General features: G+C 40.4%; 1 long non-coding RNA gene across 1 annotated transcript; it reads left to right on the top strand.

Annotated features, from left to right (window-relative positions):
- The first annotated feature begins 2,175 nt into the window (after positions 1 to 2,175).
- LOC103272167 lies at positions 2,176 to 2,894 on the top strand. Its single transcript, XR_505105.1, has 2 exons — positions 2,176 to 2,312; positions 2,649 to 2,894. It is a non-coding gene; the product is annotated as an uncharacterized LOC103272167 (long non-coding RNA).
- Positions 2,895 to 5,968: the final 3,074 nt, after the last annotated feature.

The following is a 5,968-nucleotide window of genomic DNA, read 5'->3' as shown; positions in this document are numbered from 1 at the left end:
CCCCCCAACAAATAACAAAATAAGACAACTTGGGCCGTTTGGAAACTGTTTCGCTGCGGAGATTTTGTTCAAATCATGAATCACCTCTGATTTGTATTTGGCAGTGGAGGGAAGATCTTAATTATTAACCCTAGGCATATACATATTTTTTTTAACTTTTGCTTTTGGCTGTCAGCTAAGTGGAGGAAGGTAAGAGTCTTTGTTTGAATTAGAGTGCCAAAGGATGGAATAAAGATGAAACAGTATTTCAATATGCAGCCAGAGCTTTCAGCTCATTCTCGTAGCCCTGATCCCACCATTTCCAGTCCTGGTGGCACAAGACTGGTTCACATTCTATGATTGCCTGAGGAATAAATTAATGAGGTTACTGAGACACTGAACATTTGCATATTCACAGATGCTTATTAGGTAGAAAGTGAATGCCAGGTGCACTGAATTTGGGGGATAGAGCATTTGTTAAGGAGTCGTATCTTTCTGTCCCTCGAAAAGGGGAGTCCTGTCACTAAAAAACAATATGCAGGCAAAACTCTTGCCTAATGACTGTCTGAATAATTATGATATAACAGAGAGACAAGGCAAAAGAGGGTCTTGCTTAAAAGCAACAGAGAAGCCAAGGCACTGCCCTTGTTACAGGGAGACCTGGATGCAGTGGTTCTGAAGCATAAAGGAAGCAAATGTTATTTGCTCTCTTTGGATTTTACGCTTTAATTATGCTGGTGGCGTGCACAGCTGAACACGATGCCATCGGACCTGATGCAAAATTATCAATTGAAGGAGACCTTTACATTTGTAAATATTAATATTGACAGGTCACCCATCCAGCCTGGAACACAGAAAAGCTTTTCTAAGAAAATTATGTCTAAGCCTGAATCACAGAATGAGTCTTGACTGTTTCTTTCTGGGGTGTCGGTATGTGGCTCTGCTGTTGGTGAATTCTGCTGGGGCTGGAAGCACATTGTTTAAGCTATTTGTATCTCATTATTGTGAGAAGTTTTAATGCTGCTCTGGGTCATAGCTCAGAGACTACCTCCTCAGAGCTTAAATGGGCAGATTTCATATTCCTCCTGTCCTTGGAAATACTTCATAAAACAGAACGATGACTGTCCGTGTGTTTTCAGAGCACTGCACGGTGGGAGAGCCTGTCTGGCCTTTTTTTTTTTTTTTTTTTTTTGGCTACCATTTTATACAGGTAGGTTTTCTTTCTTTCAGTTTCTTCTTTTCTTTCTCTTTTTATTTCCTCTTTAAAGAAAATGATTGGCAGCACTCGACCTCAAGGAACTGATCTATCAAAACCAAGCTGGGATAAGTATTTCTTCGAGAAATAATATATATTTACCAACAGGCTCCATTCTGTCCCCTTGTTTCCCAGCACCTTGAATATCACTTCCTTTTCCTGGCCAGTGTTAGATGCAACCCTGTATTAAGAGCATGTGTGTGGTGTGTGTGTGTGTGTGTGTGTGTGTGTGTGTGTGTGTGTGTGTGTTTGTGTGTGTGTGTGTCTGTGTGTGTACACACAGACACACACACACACGCATAAAACGCACATATATCTATATAAAGATTCTGCGATATTCATTCTGTATACATTTTACTGTACCTTTTTAAATTTTGAAAATATAATTTCCAACATCTAAAGAGTGTTTTTAAAGACTTTTCCCTATGTTTAAAAATAACCTCTAAATATGAATGAACTAAGTGTCTTCCCAGAGAAAAGTCAAAGAGGCTCTTAGTCTTTATTTCACAGTATTATATAACATTTAAGCTTTTAATTTATTTTAATCAAGGTTCGTAGGGTATAGTAATTGTTAGACCAAGCCCTCCCCCCAAATCCTACACATGTTTTTAGATTCTGTTTTCTCACACAAATTTTTGATACGCTCATACATATACCAGAAATCACAATTATTTTAATGTGGCAGAGTTGGAACCAGGAAACTGCATATATTTTCACCAACTAGACTGTCACAGATTCATTAGTATCTGCTGATAATATTACTTAAAACATCTTGAAAAACGTATTTCACCCCGAAAGGGCTTGCCTGAAACATACACGGCAGCAAAATCACTGGAGTCCAGGGTTTTTGTCACACGCACACACAGAGCACAGATTTTTTTGATTATGTAGATTTCTTTTCCTACTGCAGTTTCATATGCAAAGCATGCAACAGCCACATCCATGCTATCTCCTAAAGCAGTCGTTCTGAAACCCAATCTGGGGACAGTGCAGACTAAATAAAATTTCATTTTGATTTGGCCTCCCGCTGCGAACGGGACTGCTTTGTCTCAGCCGACAGAACCAGCAAGCCAGAAAGGTATGTCCTGTTTTGCATGGCTGACGGTGTGTCTAGAGGCTCACAATCAGGCCGCCCTGCTCCCGGCTCCTCCACTTCCCTGCTTGTCTTTCTCTTCCCTTTCCTTTGCTCCGGAGCTGCCTGCCTTCTACCTGCAGGGCACAGCCGTGGCAAGCCCGCACCGGTTGTTGACTTTGGCATTTGTTTAATAGCTTGCGTGGTGGCTGTGTGCGTTTTTTCCCCCCCACTGTCTTTGTTGTTGGTGGTGTTGTTTTTTTTGTTGGTGTTGTTGCTTCTATTTTGGTTTTTGTTTTGTTTTGCTTTCCTCACCCACATTGGCTTTCCCTGTTTCTCAAGGTGTTGAATACTAAAACACTGACTGAAAGGAAAATTGTGTAAGTGCTGCTGCTCGGATGCTCCAGAGATTTTACTGGAAGATTTGTCATGCTGATTTTATTGTAAATTTGAAGATGCATTTAACGGCTTTGAAGGACTTTAGCTTTCATGGCCCTTTTGAGCCGCTTTGGCAGAAAAGCAATCGCCCATTTTAGAGAAGGGGGGAAGTAGAAAATAAAGACTCCCTTCCAATGGGAATGAACTGTTCTGCCGCCTTGGTGTGTTTTGTAAAATGCATTATCTTTGCCTGAAGAGTGGCTGACTGTGGCTGTGTTTTAAACAATGACCTTCATTTGGAGTCATCTCATGAGAGGCTGGGCTGTGTCAAATGCGCTCCTGACGCTTGTCCCACCTTTAGGAGAATTTACTGGCAATCGGGGACAACCTGATGTGATGTCCTCAGAAGAAGCTTTGGCTAAGATGGCGAAGGACCAGGGCACTGACGCCGGTGGGGACTCAGTTTCCAAGCCCAAATTTCTCCTTGGAACTGTCACCACCCTTGACCACTTCATGCGATGCCATAGGGGAAAGAAGTGTTTTCCTGGCTCACATATTGGCGTATCATTAATCGAAGTTAAATTACAGCAAACTGGTGAAAATGGATATAGAGTAAATAATAAACAAATTCCTTAAGAGGAGAGCAGGGAGTAACTTTACTCTGACCCTGGGCTTGTGCGTAAGTAATTCCTCGTAGGATATAGAGTAGCAGATGAAAAATACTAATTAGCTTCACAGGAATCTCACCCGCCCACCCAGAAACAAAATAAGTCACATCACCTATCCTTGGAGAGGGTCAAAAATTAACTTTGACCCATCCATCATGTTGCAGCCATTTCAGAGTTTTGAGGATTTTGAGGAGAGTGGTCCTCCTGGGGAACTTCCCAGTGCCATTTCCGAAATTCAATGGGTGAAGTCTTTGCCATCATGTTATCCTTTTACCTCAGCATCTCTGAGTTTACTATTTTGCACCCGTTAGCCAAATGCTTTGAGAGAGGAGATTCACCAAAAGCTTTTGTCATTTATTGGCGGGTTCCCTACTTATTACATACAGCAGAGTGAACAGCAAAATGAAGGTCAGTTAAAGAAGACATTGAAGAAACAGTAGAGTGAGAGCAGAACAACACGCCATTGGGTGAAGATGACACAGGCTCACCTGAGGAAGAGGAAATGGTCGTGTGGGCCATGAATGATTTCTAGGATTGCCCAATAGTGAGTTTTCTGACTGTAGCCTTCCGATCAGAGCCACTTGCTTATTTCATAGCTGTTGGTGATAGTGAAAAGTCCACATTTGTTTTTTTGTCCAATTTCTAAGTGATCTTTTAGGGGCCACTGACTGAAATTGTAGTGACTTCTTTTGGTAACTAAATGAATGTTTTGAGAAGTAAATTCTGCTATGTTGCTATGTAAGCTTTCTTAAATACAATTATTTAGCAAGAATCAAGCCTTTTTTGAAAATTAGAAGGCAAGCACTGGTTTTGGAACACAAGATACTCAAAGATATATTTATCTATAAAAAATATAGGCATGTATGCATTATTTGTGTGTATATGTATAAATATAAGCATCTACACATAATATATACACATGTAAAGAGAGAGACCGAACCAATGATGCTGTTAAAATAATCACAAAGCTTATTCTGAGGGTAAAAACCAACAAATACATCTGGCAGAAAAATTCTAAACTGTAGTTTGATTTATTATATACATGCAATATCAACAAACGTTCACATTAAGCAATCTAATATTTATATTAATTGATGGGTTCATCTTGGACTCCATCTGCAGGAGGCACATTATTATGATAGGAATTAATCAGTCATGTGATTTGGGGAGAAGGATCTCAATGCCTTAACTCCCTACATCGCTGTCTTTTGGTGTCTGCCATGCCTGATGCATATAGCTCTCCAAGTTTTAGCACATGTGTTCTGTACACAATAGGTCAGTATGGCCACAAGCTCTGCTCATAATAATTTGATAGAAATCTTGAAGACAGTGTCTGTCGTGGCGGCTCTGGGCATGTGCGTTTAGTTTCTAAACATTTTGTTTGCTAATGTGAGGATGATAATCTGACCTTATATATTTCATTAGCTGGGTCCCCCTCCAAGTAAGAGAAAGAACACTAACTGGAATTAAACGTAAATTGTGGCCAAAGCCAGGTAATTCAGTTTACTGTTTTCCATTCTTCAATCTTGGAAACTGAAGAAGCTCAAGAATTCTTTGTTGAGAGAACAAATGAGTGAGGGAATGTCGCTGATTATTCACATGGAAGAAGATCTGGTGGCTCTTGAACTAGGAGGAACCCGTCTCCACACTACCTAGTGCTCAGTACTCATGGGAAAATGAAAAGGATTTGAAAAACATTAATTCTCGGGACCACAGAGACTTCCCAAGCCTGTAGACCCAGTGAAAAAATGCGCATGCATTTTCCAAAGGAAATAAGCTACATGATGTCCACAACCCTGACTAAATAGAACCACCAAATGCTGAGGATCCACAAGTTCTAACAAGGTCTGATCCAGGCAGAGAAGAGTCAAGGTGTCAGACGAAGGAGAGTCATAATATTCTCTGGGAAGTTCAGCACGAAAATAAAAAGGGGTTCAGTTGATTTACACTCTGTAACTACTTCCTGGTTTCAAAGAAAGCATAAAATATAAAAATGAAGGCAACGCAGCATTAAAAAAAAATTATACAGAAAGTTCATTTTTCACTTATGGACAAGGTAGTCTAGAAGTAGAAATAATAAAAAGAGTACTAGTCAGAGTCCAGGCACTGACCTCTGGTGAGGTACCACCGATAATGTATCTCAACTTTGAATTACTTCTCAAAGTATGATGCTGAAATTGAATACAACTGCTTATATTGTTTTAATACAAATAGTTAGACTTGATAGGAAGGTTATTTCTTGTACCCAGTTTAATCTGAACAAAATACTCTGCTATTTAGATGTATGTGGTAATAATAAATATATTTTTAAAGATGGAGGGTGCAATTTAAAGTTAGGTATACAAATGATCATTATACAGATAAAGTGTGGACTCTCTTTGGTCCCCACTTCACCTGGTTTGAGATCAGGTACCCTTAGGATGAAGGGTGCCCTCTCCCTCCCCTGGCAGTTTCAGAAACTACATCAAGAACTGCTCGGTGGCTCAGCCTATAATCCCGCACCTTTGGGAGGCTGAGGTGAGTGGATCGCCTGAGCCCGTGGGTTCGAGACCCGCCTGAGCAGCAAGTCCTCATCTCTACAATAAATCAAAAAATCAGCCGGGCGTGGTAGCACAT

The sequence above is a fragment of the Carlito syrichta genome, unplaced genomic scaffold (genome assembly GCF_000164805.1).
Source record: "Carlito syrichta isolate Samal-C Ts95f unplaced genomic scaffold, Tarsius_syrichta-2.0.1 Scaffold312157, whole genome shotgun sequence".
NCBI lineage: Eukaryota > Metazoa > Chordata > Mammalia > Primates > Tarsiidae > Carlito > Carlito syrichta.
This window is presented reverse-complemented; position numbering and strand designations above follow the sequence as displayed.